We start from the raw sequence: 22,634 nt of genomic DNA, 5'->3' as shown, positions 1-22,634 counted from the left end.
CTTAGCAGGATGCAGGCAGGCTTCCTACAGATCTTTCTCCAATTTCCAACAAAAGAATTTCAAAGGAAAGCTGTTTGTGGGAAAGGGTTAAACCAAGCCCCTGGAAGCTCCTGACCAGTGGAATCGGTCACCCTCTGGGGCTCAGCAGAGGCTGAGGGGTTCCAGTGGCAGCAGCTTGAGGTGGGATGTGTGACCAAGACTATGCGCCGCAGCAGCAGATGTCCAGGCCCCTCCTCAATCCCACAGCAGTCTTCACTTCTCCAGATTACGTATTGTTATAAATGAGTGCAATGGGCCATAAAGGATCGAATAACAATTTAAAAGATTTATTGGTTACAGAAAGCAAAAGCAAATTCAGCGCTGGGCAGCAGAGGAGTCTCCACTACCTGCTGCACCCCACTCCCCTTAGTTTGTTTCTTTTATGCTGTTCAGTTTTCGGGTTACGTGCTCCTCCTCCAGTAGTTCTGCGCATGCTCCTCCAGTTGCTAGGGGGTCTTTTTCTGCCTTCTGGTGGTCGGGGGATGAGGGTGAGTAGTCTTCCTCAGCCACTGACTCCTTTCTTGGCACTTAAAACAATATGTGATTATGCAAGCAGAACACATTCTGGCTTTTTACTTTAAGGCCTATCAAGCAGAGCAAAACTATTAACAAGTTCTAGCGATATCTTTTTCAAGGTCTGTCTGTCAGAGGATCAAAGCAGAACAATTAACATCCTGGCCTCATAAGTCCTTGGTAACATTCCTTCAAGGCCTAAAGCCTGTCAGGGAGCGAACAAAAGGCCCCTTTATTTATTACACGTATGACCACATTTCATGTAAAACTAAGATTAAATACACTCCGGCCAAGCAGCTGGAGCTGCCGAGGGGTTTGGAGAGGATTTGTCTTTCTCAGTTTTCACCTTGTCTCCTTGCTCATGCTCTCTTTTTAGTCCTTTGGTCATTTTCCAGACTTTAATATCAATTTTCCTGGCTCAGAGGTCTGAGGACCCCCCCTTATCCTGTGGTGCCTTTGTCCTTGCACCCTGTTGGCGCATTCTAGCTCTTGATCTCACTTTGTAGCCTTGTTCTCCACCTGTTCTTCTAAGCATAGCAAATGTTTAGGTATTGCATATGTTTTTGTCAGCCCTCTTTTAGTCAAAGCATTTCTCGATGCTTGGTTCTTAATTCTCAATTTCTCTATCTCAGCCCCTTTTTGGACAACCTGCTCCTCGCCCCTAATTTCACCACATCTGACATTGCCCATCTTGGACTGACATTGTAAAGCATTTAAAAAAATAAAAATATTTAATATTTAAATTCAATAAATAATAAAATATAAATATATATTTCCTTTTGATACTAATATTTTTATGCTTATTTTTATATTTATATTAAAAACCCCATACATTTTTAGCAACCAGAGAAATTACTGGTCATTGATTCTAAGGAACACAATTCCCTTTGTCCATTAATTGACCACTACTGGCTATTGATTTCTCCCTTTTATGATAATTAGTCCTATTTTTAGTCCCTTTGTCATCTTTTTAAAAATTTTGTCAGACAGGGTAAAATGGACCACTTTGGGGTCCATGGAGACAATTCTGGGGCACATGTGGGGCAGTTTTGGGTTTGGGAAAGGAATTTAGAGGGAACTTGAGGGTCTGAAGGACAGTTCGGGGAGCCGGGTGGGCACTGGGCAGGGAACTGAGGGATTCTAATGGACACTTCGGGGTCCGGGGAAACTCTTGGGGGTCCAGAGGTACGTGGAGGTCAGGGAGGGGAATCTGGGGCCCTTCGGGTTCTGGGTGGGCATTGGGGGGTTTGTAACAACGCTCTCTGGGGCTCAGGGGGTGATGGGAGTTGTAGGCGTGGGTAGGATATGGTTTAATTGAGCCGCGGAGCATCACGGGAGTTGCAGGCTCAGGTACAACGTCTCTCGGTGTGGCGCGGGGCATGATGGGAGATGAAGTTGTGGCTGGAATGGCACTCTCCAGGAGCCACAGAGCATGATGGGAGCTGTAGTCCCGGAAGTGGCTTGAACACGGTGTTTTGGGGTTCTTTTGCGCCCGAGCTGTGACTTGAGGTCCTCGGGGGGAACGTATATGGTTCGGGAGCACTTGGGGGGAGCGTGGGGAGCTACAACCGGGGTCTTTAGGGCCTGGGGCACAGTATGAGTTATAAGGGACTCTGAAGCCCCCGGGGATGAGAGGAGATGAATTCCCAGAAGCGGCTGTAGCGAGAATCTATGGGGTTGGGAGCATTCAGGCGATTAGGCGATGGTTTTGGGCGCTGAGGGGGAACTTATGGGACATGCAGAAGGCGGATACCAGGGGTTCTGTGGGGCATAAGGCATGATGGGCATTGTAGTCCCAACTCCAATGGGGCTCAATCAGGCCGCGGGGCATTATGGGAGTTGTAGGCAAAGAGAAAATACAGCAGGCACTGCCCCTGAGTCCCCGGCGCTGATTGGCTGCTGGCCGTGATGGGCGGAGGCGGGAGCAGCAATTCACCTCCTCCAGTATATCCCTGTAAGCCCAGTTTATCCCCAGTACAACCCCATACACCCCCAGTTCCCCTCCAGTCCCTTGCATTACAGCCCAGTTCATTCCCAGCACAACCCAGAACAACCCCAGTGCCTGTCCAGGCCCTCCCAATAAACCTTAGTTTGACCCTATTCCCTTCCAGTTCCCCCCAGTATTATCCATAGTATGCCCCAATGCCCCACAGTGTTCCCAATGTCCCCAGTTTGTCCCAGTATCCTCCAATTTCACTCACACTATACCCAGTTTGCCCCAGTATAGCCCAGTATCACTCCCAGTATGTCCTGGCACGTTCCAGTCTGTCTCTGTGTACCCCCCCAGTCCATCCCAATCCACCCAGATTCCCTCCCAGCATTCCCTATGTTCCCCAGTATGTCCCAGTCCTCTCCAGTGCTTCCAAGGAAACTTGAACTTCTCACAGTTATCGTGGCACCCAAACCCGGGGGAAATTAGGAGTTTTTGACTGCATTAAAAAAAAAAAAAAGAAAGCTCCTCTTTGCCAGATCCCCTAAGGAGAGACCCTGAATCAGTATCAACCACAGAATGCTGCAATCATCTGTGCCCTAAAGAGAACAACAATAAAAACCAGCCTTTAAAATAGGAATGGATATTTCTAACAATCTCTTGGAAATATTTCTCCATAACTGGAGTTGAAAACTTTCCTGATGAACTGCACCAGACCAGAGGGAAATCAAGGCAGAGCCATGGTTTGATAGGAAATCTCTAAAGAAGTCAGTCTTAATTCAACTCCAAAGTTTCTGATACCATTCATGGTTTCCACTGAGGGACACAACTGAGAAATCGTCCCCAGGTTCAAGTCAGAGCAGGAAATTGGAGGCAGAGATGACAGATGGGGACAAAGAAAAGCCAAGCCTTGGTGCCCTGGGGCACAGCAGGGTCTGTGCCACCAACGGCTGTGAGGAGACTCCTTGTCCTGAGCCACTGGAGTCTCCTGGCACAGCCCCAGCAAGGCTGGGCACTGTCACCCCTTGTGCTACCCTCATCTCCCCCACATCCCAGTGGCCTCAGGGATCTGCTGGAATGAGTCCTTGGTCAGGAATGGCCCTGGGGGGCTCCTTATGCTCACAGGTACCGCAGGTTTTTCAGAGGACTTTGGGTTTTGCTTTTGCCTTAGAGTCTCTCAAAGGTTTTTGTGCAATCCTGGCCTCCAATTCTCTCCTCCAAGGAGTCCATGAGGAGCCTGTATTGGGGATGGACCTCAGTGGAACCCATTAATGCTTTAAGACACTTTGGGTTTTACTCTGACTTGGACTCCTGAAAAGGTTTGTGCAATCTCCTCTCCGGCCCTGAGGTTCCAGGGCCCAGCACCAAATGCACCACAGGGCACACTGGGATCAAGCAAGTCCTGACCAACATGGGTCTGCCTTGATTTCCTTCTGCTCTGATGCAGTTCTTCAGAAGGTTTCCTGCTGTAGTTATGGAGAAATATTTCAAAGAGCTTCTAAGAAATATGCATTCCTACTTTAAAGAGTGTCTTTTATTGCTGCCCTCTTTAGAGCAGAGGTGATTGCAGCATTCAGTGCCTGGTATTGATCCAGAGTCTCTCTTAAGGAGGCCTATCCTGGTCATAGAAGTTGTGATTTGAGATCTGACCCAGTGTGGACAACCTTGCTCCAAATTCCCCAATGATTTTGGGGATGAGGACTTGACAGCCAAAACTGTACAGCGTATGTTTTATTGCCAGCTGGGACAGACAGTGGGGATATCTTCTCCAAACCATGCGTACCTGGTCAAGACAAGTTCCAGGTATAAATACACATTGATCTCACAAGCCCACAGCTCCCTGCCCAGTCATCTCCGCCTTCTCTCCCTTCGTATTATAATTACCTGCCACACCTCCTGGTGTCATGTTTGGTGGTCTTTGGGATGAAGGCCACATGTCTTCTTTGGTGATCACTGTTTGACCTCTGCTTCTGGGCAGGCGCAGTGCAGGTTTGGCTCTCCCTCAGGTCAGCTTGTCCTGCTCAAAACCACCCATCTGGTCCTGGCTGGTTTCTGAATTCACGGGTTTCTGCTGTGTCAGGTTTGTACAATAGCTAGGTTTTGCTTTGCTGAATTTTCACAATGTACCTTAATGTTTTTTTCCTGGCAACTAAGCTCCTGTGTGGTTTGTTACATACTGCTTCTGCTATGTGTTCTATTTCCCCTCCGCCTGCTTAAACATATTATAGGCTTCTAAAATTCATTTCACTAGACCACACTGGGAGTCTCTACATCGTACTGGGAGAGGCTTTGGGTGCATCAACCTTACTGGTTTATACTGGGAGCTGCCGCCATAGGCCTCAGGGGTGGCTCCCAGTGCTTACTGGTTTATATTGGTGCTCTCCCAGTATAAACCTGGGAACCCCAGGACCACACTGGGAGCCCCAAGACTACACTGGGAATGAGTTTGGGTGCATGAGGCCTTACTGGTTTATACTGGGAGCTGCCACCTAGGGCCTCAGAATCTCAGGGGTGGCTCCCAGTGCTTACTGGTTTATACTGGTGCCCTCCCAGTCCATGCCTGGGAACACTGGCAGTCACTGCCAGCTGCGCAGGACCCCGAGGCCAAGTTAGCCTTTGCTGAGGCCCTGCCGAGCCTCAACTTCTCGGCTTGGCACCACTGCCTGTGGCTGCTGGGATCTGCCAGGAACTCTGCTAAGTGTGAGCCTGGGGCACTGCCTCCTGAAAGGCTGAAGGAAGGTGAAGGATTTCCCATAAACATTCCCACAATTTCGCTGGATCCCCAAAATTTTCCATCCCCTCCCTCACCCAAATTTGGAGGGCTCTGTTGGGTTGAACCTGGTGTCCCTAAATCCCCATTGACTTTAATGGGTAGATTTGAACTCCTTCACATCTGGGTGAAGATATTGTGATGTCCCCTGCTGCCCCCATGAGATTTTGGAGCACCACCTTTGCCTCCCCCAGATCTGGAGCGGGTGTAGAACACTGTCTTCACTGACTACACAGACCAAAGTATCTGGGTGTACCTGCACTGCATCCTCTCCTGAGGTAATTCAGGACTCCCACGCACCCCTAGGGCCCTCATCTGGAGTTTTGGGGTGCTCCCTGAATGTTGGGGTGGCCCCCGACAGCCCCTCTGCTGTCGAGGGTCATCTGCATCCACATTCACTGGGAGGACACAACAGTGACTGTCATCTTCTCCTGGCCCATCAAGGTGAGTCAGGACACTTGGGTGTCCCAAACATCACTTGGTTACCCCCAAAAATCACCTGGGTACACCTGGATAACCCTGGGTACACCTGAAAATCACCTGGGTATTGTCAAAAATCACCTGAATACACATGGGTACCCATAGAAGATCCTGGATCACCCCAAAAATCACCTGGATATACCTGGGTACCCTTTGGACACCTGGATCACCCAAAACCCTTGTGGGCCCCCAAAACTGGTGTCCCTAAATCCCAATTGCTTCGACAGGGTAAACCTGTTGTCCCTAAATTCCTCTGCTGACTTCAATGGGGTAGACCTGGAGTCCTGTTTATCCCCAATTATCTTTGCTAATCCGTCCCAGAGGTCCCAGTTATGACCCAGTGCTCCCAGTAACCCCAGTACCCCCCCCCCTTAGCCACACCCAGTGCTTCCGGGAATAGCTCCCAGTTTGACTAGCTTGCCCTCCCAGTAACCCTTCCCAGTGTTACCAGTTTACCCAGTTTCCCCCTCTCCTCCCTTCCAGTGTTCCAGTTCCTCCCCAGTGGTTCCAGTTCCTTGCCCTGTGCTCCCCTCAGCCAGTCCCAGCGCTCCCAGTTTAATCAGTAACCTCTCCCGATCAAGCCCTACTAATGGATAGACCAGGTGCCTCTAAATCCCCAAATGACTTCATTGGGGTAGATCTGGTGTCCCTCAATCCCCATTGACTTCAATGGGTAGACCCAACGTCCCAAAATTTTTAGCGCTAAAAATCCCAATTCTGGGCTCAGAATTCCCAGAATTCTGAGTGACCCCTAAGTGACCAAAGAGTGACCAGTGAGTGAACCTGAGTGACTACTGACCCCAGAGTGACCACTGAGTGACCACTGAGAGACTTGTAAGTGACCCCTGAGTGACCTGTGAGTGACTGGTGAGTGACCACTGAGTGAACCCTGAGTTACCTGAGTGACAAGTAAATGACCACTAAGTGACCAGTGAGAGACCAATAAGGGACTACAGAATGAACAGGGAGTCACCGCTGAGTGACCTGAGTGACCCCCGAGTGACATTCAGTGACTAGTGAGTGACCCTTGAGTGACCAGTGAGTGACCCCTAAGTGATCAGTGAATGGCCAGTGAGTTACCCTTGAGTGACCACTAAATGACCCTGAGTGACCACTGACCCTTGGCCTCCAGCAGCAGCTCCAGCTCCCAGAGTCACCTCAGACAGCTCCACCTGGGACCAAAAATGGCCAAAATTACCCCCAAATCTATCTGCAATTATCCTAAATATATCCCAAAAATTGTCTCAAAATTGACCCAAAAACTCACGCAAAATTATCCCAAAACTGACGCAAAATTCACCCAAAAATTATCAGAAAATTACCCCAAAATTCACCTAATATTATCCCAAAATTATCCCCAAATTTTCTCCAATCTGACCAAAATTCACCCCAAAATTCATCCAAAATTATCCCCAATTATCACCCAAAATTTAGCCAAAGCTCACCCAGAATTCACCCTAAATTAACCCAAAATTACCCTAAAATTCATCCAAAATTTTCCCCAAATCTCCCCGTTTCTCAATTTTTCCCAAAATCACCCAAATATATCCCCAAAATTCCCCCTAAAAATTAGCTAAAAGTCCCTCAAATTCCCCCAAAATTTTACCAAAAACCCCCCAAATTAAAAAAAAATTACTTAAAAAATGCCCCCAAAACTGTCATAATCTCCCTAAAAATGACCAAAATTTCTCAAAATTCTCCCCAAAATTATCCCCCCCCAAAAAAAATCTCCAAAATTTCCCAGATCCCCCAAATTCCCCTTAAATTTTCTCCCAAATTCCCAAAAATTTTCCCAAAATATCTTCAGTGTTTCCCCAAAAATGACTGAAACTCCCCCTAAATTTTCCCAAAATTCCCAAAAATTCTCCCAAATTCCCCCCTAAAGATGTCCCAAAAACCCCTAAAATTTTCCCAAATTCTTCCCAAATGCCCCCAAAGCCCCCAGTTGTGTTGTTGCCGTGTTTTGGGGATTTCACCCCACTTCTCACCTCGGGCAGTGCTGGGGGGGAGGGGCAGCTCTGGCTCCCACAGGGTGATGGACTCAAGCATGGCCACCAGGGGGCGCTCAGCCACAATTTGGGGCATTTGGGGACCTTTTAGGATATTTTTAGGGAATTTTGGAGTTTTTTGAGACATTTTCGGGAATTTTGGGAAAATTTTTAAAATTTTGGGGGGAATTTTGGGGATCTTTGGGACAATTTTAGATGAATTTTACGGAACTAAAAAATTTGGGGAAATTTTGGGTGAATTTTGGGAAAATTGGGGGGAATTTTGGGGTTTTTGGTCCCACCTGGGGGTGCCTCGATCTCCTTGGTGGGGCGGTAGCAGGTCCTTGACCTGGGAATGGGGAAAAACCACAGGAATTTGGGAAAAATGTGAGAATTTGGGGGAATTTGGGAAAAATGGGAAAAATTTAATCAGAAATGGAAGGAAAAACTTCCCATTTGGGGGTAAATTTGGGAAGATAAAAGGGAAATATTGGGGAAATTAGGGAAAAAAATGGGCGAGAAATGGGGGGAAAATTGAGGAAAATTAATTGAAAAATAGGGGGAAAACAGGAAATTGGAAAATTTAGGAAAAAGGGGAAATGTGGGGAAAAACGAGGAAAAAATGGGGGAAAATGTCAGAATTTAGGAAAATTGAATCAAAAATGGGGAAAAATGCAGGAAATCTGGGAATATATGGGGTAAAAGTGGGAAAAATTGGGGAAAATTTAATAAGAAAAGGAGGAAAAACTTGGGAATTTAAGACTAAAATTGGGGGAAATTGAAAAATTTGGGGGAAATGGGAAAAAATGAGGGGAAATCAAGAAAAAAAGGGATTTTAAAACAGATAAAATTGGGGAAATTGATACAATGGGATTTAAAAGGTGGGATAATAATGGAATAAAATAGGAAAAATGAGAAAAAATGGTATAAAAATTTGAAGAAATGAGAAAAATGAGGAAAAAAGAGAAAAAACTGGAAATAAAATTGGGAGAAAAATGGGACAAAATTGAGAAAAAAATCGGAAAAAAGGGGAAAAATGGGAAATAAATTGGAAAAAATTGGGAAAAAATTGTGAGGAAACGAGATAAAATTGAGAAAAAATGGGAGAAAAACAGTAAAAGAATTGGGAAAAAGTAGGAAAAAATTAGTTAGAATTGGGGGAAATTTGAAAATATTGGGGAAAAATTTCTGGAAAATTTTGGAAAAAATGGGAGAAAATGGTAAAAATTTGGGAAAATGGGAAAAAATTATGAAAAATTAGGAAAAATGGGATAGAACTGGGGGGAAATGGAAAACGAGAAAAAGTGGGAAAATAGGGGAAAACTCGGAAATTTGGGACAAAACCAGGAAAAATGTGATAAGAAATGGGAAAAATTTGATAAATTGGGGAAAATGGGAACAAAATGGGAAAAAAGGGGGGGAAATGGGAAAAAGAAGAGCAAATGGGGAAAATTTGGATAAAATTGGGAAAAATGGGTAAGAAATGGGATAAAAAGGGATAAATCAGGGGAAATGGTAAAAAAATTGGGGGAAAAAGGAGGAAATTGGGAAAAATTGAGGAAATGGGGAAAACTGGGAAAAAAATGGGGGAAAGGGAGAAAATTGGGAATTTGGGTTCAAAAGTATAAATTTAGGTTATAAAAGGACGATTTGTTCTCACCTGGGTCAGCCCCACCCCCATGAGCTCAAAGAAGAGGTTGGGAGCCTCCTCCAGCTGAGCTTGGGAATCCGGGAGCAGCAGAGCCCTGGAATGGGCAAAAGCAAAATGGGAACAGGAGACAATGCAGGAGCTGGGGGCATTCGGGGGAAATTCAAGAGATTTCAGGGAAGTCTGGGGAGAAATCTGGGGGATGTAGGGGAATTTGGGGGCAAATTTGGAAAATTTTGAGGGAATTTGAGGTGGTTTGGGAGAAATTTGGGGGAATTTTGAGGAAGTCTAGGAGAACTTTGGGGGAGTTTTGAGGGGAAATTTGGCAGAAATATGGGGAAATTTGAGGGATTTTGGGTAGGTTTTACAAAGTTTGGAGTAGATCTGGGGGGATTTGGGGAAAACCTGGAGAACTATGGGTCTCCTTGAGCAAACCTGAGTTAATTTTGCTCAATTTGGAGCCAATTTTGGGGGTATTTTCAGTTCTTTTGACACCTCTTGGGGGGCTGAGCTCGATCTCCACCAGGAGTTCTTCAAAGGGGTGAATTTTGTGCAATTTTCGGTGAATTTTGTGTGATTTTGCAGGGATTTTTGGGTGAATTTTGTGTGGAATTTTGGGGTATTTTGGGTGAAAATTTTTTAGGGTTTTTGGGGGTAATTTTGAGGGAATTTTCAGGATTTTTGGGGGAATTTTGGGAATTTGGGGTGAAATCTTGGGGGAATTTTTGGGGTGAATTTTATGGGTTTTTTGCAACTCCGGGGGGATGGGGGGGGGGGAGGGGGGGGCAGCTGTCGATGTCCAGCAGGGGGCGCTGCACGCAGCTCAGCCGCTCCAATGTCACGGAAACTTCCTCTGCAAAAATGACCCCAAAACGGCCCAAAATGCCCCCAAATCCACCCCAGACCACCGTAAAACCAACCAGGAAACCCTAAAATGTCCAAAAAAGGCAAAATCCTGGGAAAAAATTACTCCAAAATGCCCCCAAAATGGCCAAAAATGCCCGAAATCCACCCAAAACTACCCCAACATTTCCCTTTGAGACCCCCATTTTTTTTTTCCAAAAATCTCCCAAAATTTCTCCAAAAATCAAGTAAAAATCCCCCCAAAATTGCCCTAAAATCCCCCAGTTTTTCCCCCAAATCTCTCAAAATTCCCTAAAAATCCCCTGAAAAGACCCAATATTCCCCCCAAAATTTCCCCCAAAATCCCAAATGCACTTGAATATTCCCCCAAAACCACTCAAAAATGTCCCCAAATTGCCCCCAAATCCACCAAAACGCCCCCAAAATCTCCTCAAAACCCCCGCAAAATCCCCCAATACTACCCATATCCCACATTTTTACCAAGAATGTCCCCAAATCCACCACAAAATCCTCCTAGAATTCTCTCAAAAATCCCCCCGAATTCCTCCAAAACGACTCCAAAATCCCTCCCAAAATTTCCACCAAAATCACCCAAAACTCCCCTAAATTTCACCTAAACCCCCCAAAATCACCCCAAATTTCCCTCTAAAAACCCCAGAACTCTCCAAATCCATCCCAAGAACCACCCCAAAATCACAAAAACACTCTCAAGAAATCCCAAAATCTTCTGCAAAATCCACCCAAAACCCCAAAATCCCACAATGCTCCCCCAAAATTGAAAGAAATCCACCCAAAATTCTGCCTCCAATCTCCTTAAAACTGCCGCAAAAGCCCCCAAAAATCCCCTCAAAAAACACAAAATCCTCCAAATTTCTCCCCAAAATCACAGAGAAATTCCCCAAACCCACCCCAAAATTTCCCTTCATGACTCCAAAAATTCCTTAAAAGATTCCCCAAAATCCCCTCAAAAACTTCCTCCAATATCCCCTCAAAAAAACCCCAAAATCCTGCAAAATTCCAACAAATCCACCCCATAACCACCTAAAAGTCCCCCAAAATCGCCAAAATTTCCCCCAAAATCCACTCAAAACCCCCCAAAATCCCCCAAAGTATTCTCAGAAATCACCGAAAAATCTCCCCAAAACTGACCCAAGATCAAATTTTCCCCGAAATCCATCAAAATTCTCGCCAATCCACCCCCAAAATCCCCTCAAAACCACGAAAATTTCCCCTCAAACTTCCCCTATAATCGACCCCAAAATTTCCCTTCAAGACCCCAAAAATTCCTTAAAATATCCCCCCAAATTTTTCCCTAATATCCCCTCAAAAAACCCTGAAGTCTCCCCAAAAGTCTCAAAAAATCCCCCAAAATTCCAACAAATCTACTTTGAAACTCCCCATAATCACCCCAAAATATCCCTCAAACTCATCCAATTATCCCCTTAAAATTCAAAAATTTCCCTAAAAATTCTACAAAATTGCCCCAAATCCACCTCAAAATCACCCCAAATCCTCCAAAATTCCCCCCAAAAATATTCTCAGAAATCACCCAAAACTGACCCAAAACCAAATTTTCCCTGAAATCCACCGAAATTCTCACCAATCCACCCCTAAAATCCCCTCAATAACCCCAAAATTTCCCCCAAATTTCCCTTAAAATCCACCCCGAAATTCCCCCACAAATCCTCCAAAATTGCCCCAAATCCGCCCCAGAAGTTCCCACAATATCCTCTAAATTCCCCCCCAAAAATCCTCCAAAATTTCCTTAAATGAACAGACTCAACACAAAATCCACCCAAAATCCCCCCCAAAACCTGAAAATGGTCCAAAATCCATCAAAATAACTCCAACTCCCCAGGGAACAAAGTCAAAATTCATCCCCAAAATCCACCCAAAATGAGCTAAAATTGACAGAGTTACTCATCAAACACTGAAAGTGACCAAACACTGAAAAGATTTACCAAAAATCTCACCGAAAATGACCCAAAAGCCCCCAAAATCCACCATAAAATGCGCAAAAATTGGCAAAAATTTACTCAAAATCCACTGGAAATGAACTAAAATGACCCAAAATCCACCCAAAAATCTCACTGAAAATTACCCCAAATCTGATTAAAACTACAAAAAATACCCTAAATCCCACCAAAAATTACCCCAAATGCCTAAAATCCATTAAAAATGAAACAAACTGCGCTAAAAATTACCCCAACCTCAAAAAAAAACTCTGAAAATGACCCAAAAGGACTCAAAAATCCACCCAAAATGAGCTAAAATTGCCTGAACATAACCCAAAATCCACTGAAAATTACCCAAAAGCCCCAAAAATTCACTCAAAACAATCCAAAATCCACCAGAAATCCACAGAAAATGACTCCATGCCCCCCAAAATGCACAGAAAATGACCAAAAATCTGCTGAAAATCACCCCAAATCCACCCAAAATGAGATAAAATTTGCCTAAAATGAGCCAAAATCCACTGAAAATTATGCTAAACCCCCCAAATTCATGCAAAACGAGCTAAAATCCACCAAAAACCCACAGAAAATGACCCAAAATACACGGAAAATTACTCAAAATCCACCCAAAATGACCCCAAATCTACCCAAAATGAGCTAAAATTGACTGAAAATGACCCAAAAGCCACCCAATTTGAATTGAAATATTAAAAATTAGTCAAACCCTCCCAAAATCCACCAAAAACGAGCTAAAAACTTTCAGAAAATGACCCAAATCTCCCCAAAATCCATCCAAAATTCACTGAAAATCACCCAGAATCCACCCCAATCAACTCCAAATCCCCCCAATCCCCCCACCGAATCCTCCCAAAATGACCCCAAATCCCTCAAAAACGACCCACCCCCAGCCCAAAAAACACCCCGACCCCCAGCGGCCCATCACCCCCGAGGCCCGCACTGTCCCCAGCCCCTCAGCAGATGGTCCCCAAGCAGCCCATGTGTCTGCGAGCATCTCGGGCTGTAGAACGCGCTGCAAACCCAGCTGCCATCAGTGGCAATCCATGGCAACCCATTTGTAACGGGGTTAATGGATTTCGTTAACTTGGACAAATCGGGGGGCGGGGAATGAGGCGAAAAAGGCGACTTGGGGCAAAAAAAAAAAAAAAAAAAGGGAGAAAATCCGCTTGGAAGTGGCAAAAAATGGCAATACAAATCAGTTAATAATGAAATATTAATTAACTAAAGGGGATTTTTTAATTATTTAGGGAAAGAAAAAGGCAAATTTTGCCCCTAAGAACCCCTAAAACTTAATTAAAATTGGCTTTAGATGCCCAAATTGAATGCAACAATCAATAAATACTTAATAAGTTAAATAAATACTTAATAGTTAAAGGAAATATTTTATAAATGCAATTATATTTAAGTTAATGGGTAAACCCGGGCATTTTTGACCTGAAAGAATGCTCAAAGCACTCCCAAATTTAAAAAATATCTCCTACTTATTAATTAGTGTTATTAAATTTTAACTAAATATGAATAAACTTGGCACAATGAAGGCAATATTTGTTAAAGACAAAACAGGAGTAAAGGCAAGAAAATGCCTCAAAAAAGACCCCAAAAGCCTCGAAAAGCTCCAAGTTATCCCCCCATAATTGAATTATTATTTAATTAAGCATTTAATTAAATAGTTTAATTAAATACAAATAAATTAAAGAAACTTTAACTAATTTTAAAATTTTAAAGGTTAAAAAGCGAGTTTAGTGCCTTAAACAAGCACGAAAACCATCTATTAAATAAAGTCCAATCAATTAAATCCTAATAAGAAATATTATTAAACTGGAGCAAAACTTAGTTTTACTAAATTAAGATATTTAATTAAAGAGGCAACACAGATAAATTTGAGTCCAAAATGGGTTCAAAACGCGACTTTAGCCCTAAAATCGCTCCAGCAAAGCTTGAAAAGCCCCCCCCCAAAAAAGCGGCCAAACGCCACAATCAAAATCAATTAAGCAATTACTTAATCAAGTTATTTAAGGGATTAAATTTGTAGAACACTTTAATAATTCAAACGCGCTCTAAACCCCACTATGTTTTCGCTTTTTAAAACCCAAAATAGCCTCGAATCGCCCGCCGCAGCGCCAATTACCGCCTTAATCGGTCGCCGCAAGCACCTCGCCACTAATTAAGGTTATTGAATTAATTAAATGAAGCAATTAATGCCTTACACCGCCGCAGGACTCCACGACTGCCGCCACCTCTGGACTGAGCCTGAGGGCGCCTCGCCGCCTCTATTATTACCACGGTAGCCTCGCCCCCCTTTGCCGCCTCTCAGCTAATCACAACGCCGCTTGCCTCAAAATAGCCCGCCATTGTTTCCAACCTGTTTTTTCTGCCCAGCCAATCAGCACACGGCTTTACACCAGACAAACGGCTTTAGCCAATCCGAGAGGGGTATAAAAAAGGCAGGAAATGCTCAGCCAATGGGAGTGTCCGATACCTCATGGTATCAGAGTGCAGCTGCTGTGAGGGGAGAAGGGGGGAAAATGTCGGCCGGGAGCAACAGAAGATGGTGGGGAGTTTGAGGGGGAATTGGAGTGATTTTGGTCCAAGGTGGGATTTGGGACTTTTAGGTGGGTTTAGAGGAAGATTTGAAGGATTTGGGGGCGTCCCTGTGGGGTTTTGGGAGGTCTGCGTGGATTTTGGGGTGAATTTGGGGCATTTTGGGGAATCCCAGGTGGGGTTTGGGGGTTCCTGGATGGGTTTTGGGCGAGATTTGAGGGATTTTGGGGACTTCATTAAGGATTTTGTTGAGGATTTGAGGAGTTAGGGGGGAACTCGAGCGACTTTTGGGGGGTCCCTGTGGAAGTCCAGGGTATTTCCCTGACTCATTTGGGGATACAGAAACCCCCATGGCAGACCCCTCTGAGACCCCCAAATGGTGTCCAAGAGCTGCAGGGGCTGTGATTCTGAAAAACACTTTTGAAGGGATTTTACAGCAAATGGGAACAGTTTTTGAACCTCATCTCCAGAAAAGGATTGAATTTTCACAAAGTTCTCGAATTTTTCAGCCAGAACGAAGAACAAAGCAACAAGAACCACAAATACCAACAATATCTATGGAACAAAAAATGAATGAGGCAGCAGCTTGGCCTCAATCTCAACAAATAGTTCCTTTTCGCAGACAAATTCCTGCAGAGACACAGATGTCTGCAGCACAAGACACTTTAGTAGATTGGACAAATATCAGAATGGGCTTGACAAGAAGCAGAGAATGTCCTGCCATTGGGACTGGTGAGATAGCCATGCCAGTAAATTATGATCCACAAGGACAAAATCTGGGATGGCAAAAAATAAATCATTAATTAGTTAAAGATTTAATCAAGGCAATTAGAGATTATGGACTGGGATCTTCATATTTTAAACAACTACAAGAGGGTGTGGCAAAACTTGGAGAAGCTACTGGATCATGGATGGATGATTTGTTCGACTTTTTTGACCTCTTGCCCTTGTGGAGGGAGATCTTGAAAGTTGGGTTTTATATATTAGTGGGAATTGTTATTCTCTTTATTGTCTTCCTGATTGTTTTGCCTTGTGTTCTTCATTGTATCCGGAGAGCTTTGGACCGAACCATGAAGGAGGTCTTTTTAGTGCAAACAGAGGGGGGAGATGTGAGAGTCCAGTGTATTTCCCTGACTCCTTTGAGGATGCAAAAACCCCCATGGCAGACCCCTCTGAGACCCCCAGATAGTGCCCAAGAGCTGCAGGGGCTGGATTTAGCTCCTTGGGAGAGTTTGCCAACACTGAGGGAAGAATCGCAAAACATGAAAGTTAGCAGAGTGTAAATTAGAATATTAGAATGTAGAATAAGTAGGTTTTTAGATTGTTTATATTAAGGGCCATGTGGTCAAGATGGAGGAACCTGGGTGTGGTGGGCTCCTTCTTCCTTCTTCTTCATGTCATCCATGTTGGGGAGGCATCCTGGGAACCACAGATTGGATGGGGAAAGAACTGGACATTGTAAAGAGATTACATGGCATTGGAAAGAGTCTGTAAACATTGTATACGTAGTTTTAGGTATAAAAGATTTGGCACAGCCCACCCGGGGGCAGTTCTGTGATGGTCGCTTTGCAGAGCAGACCTGTGTCGGGCTGATTGAAACCTTTCAGAAGATAAGATAAATAAATAGCCTTGCAACAACACAAGGTTGTCTCAAGAAGCTTTCTTGCTGGGAACTCCGACAGAAGCCAGACTCCTGACCACCTGAATGTCCTCTCTGAGGAGGTCTCACACCTAGAGAGACCCTCAGGGTGGGACAGGTCCCAGGTGGATTTTGGTGTGAATTAGTGGGATTTGGGGGGTCCTGGGTGGGGTTTAAGGGGCCCCAGATGGGTTTTGAGGAGGTTTTGGTGAATTTTAGGGTGTCCCAGGTGGATTTGGGGGAGAATTTGGGGGATTTTGGGGGATCTCAGGTGGAATTTGGGGGGTTCTGGGTGGGTTTTGAGGGATTTGGGGGGCGTCCCAAGTGGATTTTGGGGGAAATTTGGGAATTTTAGGGCCCCAGGTGAGGATTTGAGGGAATTTTGGGGATCCCAGGTGAATTTTGGGTTGAATTTTAGGAATTTGGGGGGATCCAAGGGGAAATTTTGGGGTTCTGGGTGAATTGGGGGGTCCCAGGTGAATTTTGCGGTGAATTGGGGGGTCCCAGATGGGATTTTAGGGTTAATTTGGGAGATTCTGTTGTCCCAGGTGAGGATTTGGGGGGGGGGTCTCAGGTAGAGTTTGGTGTCCCAGAAGGTTTTGGGGTGAATTTGGAAGATTTTGGGGGTCCCTGGGGAATTTTGTTGAGGATTTGAGGGATTTTGGTGGTCTCAGGTGGGGTTGGGGGAAAACTGAGGGATTTTGGGAATCCCAGGTGGATTTTATGGTGAATTTGGAGGGTTTTGGGGCATGTGGGAGGGTTTCAAGGGGATTTGAGAGATTTTGGGGGGGTCCCTGATATATTTTGTTGATCTTTTTGAGGGATGTTGGGGGGTTCCAGGTGGATTTGAGGGGTTTTGGGGTGTCCAAGTTGGGATTTGGGGGGTCTAGGTGCATTTTGGAGGGAATTTGATGGATTTTGGGTGGTCCCTGAGGAGTTTTGGGGTGAATTTGGGAGCTTTTGTGGAAGATTTGAGGAATTTTGGGGAGGGTCCCTGACACAGGGAATTGAGGAGTAAGAAACAGTTCATCAGAAACCAGGACAATGAGGAATGTTTGACATTGACTGTGCTTGCAGAAAGCGCAAGGAGAGGCAGACGTGTTTGTGATAAACGGAGCCTGAACTTGCCAACAGGGTGAGGGGCTGCAAGGCTACCAGCGATAAATGATAAATGCAAAACCCTGAAAACAGCAAGAACTCATCTCCAGGTGTCTGGAATGTGCCCAGAGGACTAAGACACGTGCTCCGGAGACAAAGTTAAAAAGTTCAAGTGTGATGAAGAGTTTGGAAGCTTTCGTCAGAGACCACCGATGACCCCTGAATTGGGGAGGTGCAAGCGCAAAAGGAATTTTGGTTCATTTTAATACAAAGTGAAAGTAGGCAAAGCTAAGCAAAACTAAGACATAAATATGTATTAAGCATATTGTGTAATTGTAAACTTTTAAAAAATAAATAGAGTAATAGTTTAAAGTTTTAACGTGCATGCTTTAAAAAAGAAAAAACTATCCCCCATGCACCCCAACGCTAAATAAATGCATACCTACTTTATAACTCTAATTTCTCAGGAATTAGAAAGTCTTTTCCGCATATCAGTGGCAGCTTTTGTCCGGCAGCAATCCTACCCCCACGAAATTCTAGCAGGCAGAAGCCGCACGGGCTCTTCTACAGGCTCCAGCGGCCAGGAGCCGGGTGCCCAAGCAGCCCTGGCCCAGCGGGGAGGCACCGCGGCTCCCTGGGCAGCAGCCGGCCCCTGTGCCCCCTCCAGAGCCCGGCCCAGCGGCTGCTGGCCCCGCCTCCGGGCTGTGCGGGCAGGGGAGGCCGGGGCCGGGCAGGCCGGGGCCGGGGCCGGGCGCGGGCAGCGGCGGGCAAGGGGATAGAGCCCACCCCGACCCTTCCCTCCCGCCGCTCTCCGCAGCTGGCAGAGGACAGGAGCCGAGCGGCCGAGCACCTGCGCCAGGCCCTGCCCTACCAGCAGAGCCCACAGGAGCTCCTGCGAGAGGCGGGCGTCCGGTTCATGGGTGAGCCCAGGCTCCCTTCCCAGCCCGTTGCAGCTCGGCCCCAGTCCCGCCTGCTGCCCCGGCAGCTTCTGCCATCCGGGCCCGGCGCCGCGGAGCCCAGGCTGCGCTCGGGGCTGCTGCCGCCTTCCCGCAGCCGTGCCCTTGGGCGGCAGCGTGCGGCAAGGGCCGGGCTGAGCCCTGCCAGGCCAGGAGGGCGAGTGGCTGCAGGGCTGGCAGCGCCGCGGGCAGGGAGCTGTGCCGCTCGGGCCGTGACAGGCACTTGTGTTCCCAGGGCTCGCCGGGCGGAGTTTGAGGGGGCAGCAGGAAGAGCTGTAGCTGATCTGCAGAGGTGAGTGAGAGCAGGCAGCGGGGCTGGCAGGAGGAGCTGCAGGCCCTGTCCCGGCTGCGGAGGGCTCTGCTCCCTGTGCGGACGGGGGGTGGCGTGGGCAGAGCACACAGAGATTTCGGGGCCACGTGGGGGATTCGTGGCCAGCAGCTTCGGGCCGATCCCGGTGGTCCTTTGATCCCTCCTGGCCATGGCTAGAGCAGGCTGGGATGGCCCCGGCACGGGGATCTGCTCGGGTCCCTGCAGATCTGGGATCTGACCATGGCTCTGTTCCCCTCTCTTCCAGCCCTTGAAGACGTGGCAGATGACGCCAGCCTTGCTGTCCGAATCCTGGCAATTCAAACTTTGTACTTTCTCAGGGCAGTAGAGCAGCTTCTGATATCCGTGTTCCAGAGGCTGCGAGATCAGCTCCACCGGGCATGGAGAACACGGCCTCGTCTGTCAGGCCTCGGCTGGCTGCACTGCTGGAGCTCTGCGGGGAGCTGATCTGGGAGGCTCTGTCTGCTGGGGCCACCTGAGCCAGCAGGGGTTTTCTTTTTCTTCAAGATTGTTCTTTTCTTCTTTGTGTTTTACTTTAATGTCGAAATATAGGATGTGTTAAAATAGACAGACTCCCAGGTGCTTTCTTTTGTTGCCCAGGGTCTGCGGGGCATCAGGGAAGAGGGGAAAAAGCGTACTTGTGCTCTAGAAGCTGCCCAGGCATGCAGTGGGGAAGGGAAGATGGCCAGAAGCCCCTCGGCCTTTGGTGATTCAGCTTAAGCTTTTGTGCTGGTGACAGAGCCGGTGGGCAGGGGCCAGAGCTGCAGGTATCCCTGCGAGACCGGTGCCTTTTTATGGTGCCCCCAGTGCATGTGGGCTTTGGCTCCCTCTGGCACAGAAGTCCCCCAGGGCACAGGTCTCTGCGGCGGGAGCTGGGCACCAGCGCTGCCAGGGCTTGGGGGTGGCTGGTCTGCTTGGGCTGGGACTCTGCCACTCCTGCTGATGTCAGAGTTCGCCAGACCCCAGGGGGGTCGAAGCAGCATTCGTGCCCTGGCCCACGCATTCCTCATCTGTGCCCTTGGGTTTAGGATGGCCACCAGTCGGGACGTGTTCCCTGTAGAATTGCCCCAAACCGAGCCAAGAGATAGGTGTGAGACAAAGTCCAAGAAGTGGGTATTTGCTTTATTCACTGCTCAGGGTGCAGAGGGATCACTCCTCCTAACAGCGCACCCCCAGGCACACAGAAATTACAAGACATGTTTATACTTAATGCACATTAATAGTTTTCCTTAGAAAAGGTACGGTTATGCAAATTGTTTCTTAAAACTCACTATTTTCATTAGCATTCGCGAAGCGCCGGCGCAGTGCTCTGGTGGTGGCACTGAGGAAGGCTCCATGTCTGAGTTCCTCAGTGGTCCCCTGATAAAGGCTGGATGTCTTCATCATGCTGCCCTTTTCACATTTCTCCTCTAGGTACGTACAGTCTCTCATTAACTGTTTGACAAGGACCTGCTGTCCTGTAGCCTTCCTGAGGCTTCTCTCTTGCAGGTGCCCTCCAGTCATGACTTCAGAACTTGCTGACTGGGAGCTTTTCTGAGGCATCTCTCCTGCAAGTAGCCATCAATCCAGTCACTGACATGGAGCAGAGACCCCCAAGAGTGCCCAAGATGGCCTGGGTGATGGAGGAGGATGAGAGCCCTGAAGCTGCCTCAGCACAGGAAACTGAAGAGGTGGTGCCATTCCAGCCAGCACAGGAGGGTGAGTGGCAGAGCTGGGCTTCAGGGCTGGTGCCTGCATCCAGCTTGGCCCCATCCCATCCCATCCCATCCCATCCCATCCCATCCCATCCCATCCCATCCCATCCCATCCCATCCCATCCCATCCCATCCCATCCCATCCCATCCCATCCCAGCCCATCCCATCCCATCCCATCCCATCCCATCCCATCCCATCCCATCCCATCCCATCCCATCCCATCCCATCCCATCCCATCCCGTTAAAGTTTGAACTTGATAGTCTATGTTGGAGTTGAAGTCCAAGATTGGATTTGGTGATCGAAGATTGTATTTGAAGGTGAAAAGTTGGATTTTAAGGTCCTGGGATCAAAGGTTGTATTTGAAGGTGAAACATTGGATTTTAAGGTCCTGGGATGGATTTGGTGAGCAACGCTGTGAAGCCATGGAATAATGGCATTCTGGGCTCTGAGAATTTAAATTTAGAATTTAGAATTTAGAATTTTTTACTCCCCTCCAAGATTCCCACTTACAGATTCCCGACATCAGGAATTTGGAATCCTCCAGCTTTCTACCCAAATCCCCATGAAATAACAGTATTATGGGTATTGGGAATCTTGAATCCTCCAGTTCCCCTCCCATATTCCCGTGGAATAATGGCATTCCGGGTGTTGAGAATTTAGAATCCCCAATAAGCAGACCTAAAATTCCATCAAATTCTAAAGGAATAACAGCATTCCGGGTGTTAGGAATTTAGAATACTCCAGTTCCCTACCCAAATTCCCACCAAAACCATGGAAATACAGTATTCAAGGCATAGTGAAGTTGGAATCCTAAAGTTCTTCTCCCAAATTCCCATGGAATTACAGCATTCTGGGCATTGAAAATTTGGAACCCTCCTACTGCCCTCCCAGATTCCCACTTAAACTATGGAAATACAGCATTCCCGTCACTGGGAATTTAGAATCCTACAGCTCTCCTCCCAAATTCCCACCAAAAGCATGGAATTACAGCATTCCAGGCATCGGGAATTTTGGAATCCTCCAGTTCCCCTCCCAAATTCCCATTGAACAACAGTATGCCGGGTGTCAGGAATTTAGAATCACCCACACAACCTCCCAAATTCCCACAAAAACCATGGAATTTCAGTATTCCAGGCATTGGGAATTTGAAGTCCTTCAGTTCCCCTCCCAAATTCCCATGGAATAATGGCATTCCAGGCATCAGGAATTTTGAATCATCCATATGCCCTCCCAAATTCCCATGGAATAACAGCCTTCCAGGCATGGGGAATTTGGAATCCTCTAGTTCCTCTCCCAACTTCCTGTCGAATTATGCCACTTCGGGCATTGGGAATTTGGAATTTGCCAGTTCCCCTCCCAAATTGCCATGGAATAACAGAATTCTGGGCGTCAGCAACTTGGAATCCCTCAGCTCCGCATCCAAATCCCCATGGAATAGCAGTATTCTGGGCATTGGGAATTTTGTACACTCCAGTTCCTCTCACTAATTGCCATTGAATAATGGCATTCCCGGTGTTTGGAATTTTGAACCCTCCAGTTCCCCTCACTAATTCCTATGGAATAACGGCATTCCAAGGGTTGAGAATTTAGAATCCTCCAGCTCCCCTCCCAGATTCCCATGGAATAACCACATTTCAGGTGTTGGGAATTTTGAATACTCCAGTTTCTCTCCCAAATTCCCACCACAACCATGGAATAAGGGCATTCCAGGCATTGGGAATTTCAAATCCTCCAGCTCCCTTCCCAAATTCCCATAGAATAGCAGCAGTCTGGGCATCGGGATTATTCTAATCCTCCATATGCCCTCTGAAATTCCCACAAAAACCTTGGAATTATGACATTCAGGATGTTGGAAATTTAGAATCTTCCTGCTTCCTTCCCAGATTCCCACTAAAACTGTGGAATTAAAGCATTCCGCGCATTGGGAATATAGAATTCGCCAGTTCCCCTCCCAAATTCCCATCAAAATCATGGAATTACTGAAACACTAATCTTAGGGAAATTGGGATTTTAGTTAAAAGTGAGTTATTTACTCAAGATAATTAAAAAGCAGATGGATAAATAGGCCTTGCTGAAAATAATTAAAAGCTAGAAATTAGTTAGGAGAAACTAGGCTTGAGATAGTTATCAGGAACTTAAATAATTGATTGCTTGTCATCTTATGTTTTCTC

At 46.5% G+C, this 22,634-nt stretch overlaps 1 long non-coding RNA gene across 1 annotated transcript; it reads left to right on the top strand.

Annotated features, from left to right (window-relative positions):
- Window positions 1-18,205: 18,205 nt before the first annotated feature.
- Window positions 18,206-19,327, top strand: LOC130257676 (uncharacterized). Its single transcript, XR_008841364.1, has 3 exons — window positions 18,206-18,403; window positions 18,675-18,731; window positions 19,015-19,327. It is a non-coding gene; the product is annotated as an uncharacterized LOC130257676 (long non-coding RNA).
- The last annotated feature ends 3,307 nt before the right edge of the window (window positions 19,328-22,634 follow it).

The sequence above is a fragment of the Oenanthe melanoleuca genome, chromosome 11 (genome assembly GCF_029582105.1).
Source record: "Oenanthe melanoleuca isolate GR-GAL-2019-014 chromosome 11, OMel1.0, whole genome shotgun sequence".
Classification (NCBI taxonomy): Eukaryota; Metazoa; Chordata; class Aves; order Passeriformes; family Muscicapidae; genus Oenanthe; species Oenanthe melanoleuca.
This window is presented reverse-complemented; position numbering and strand designations above follow the sequence as displayed.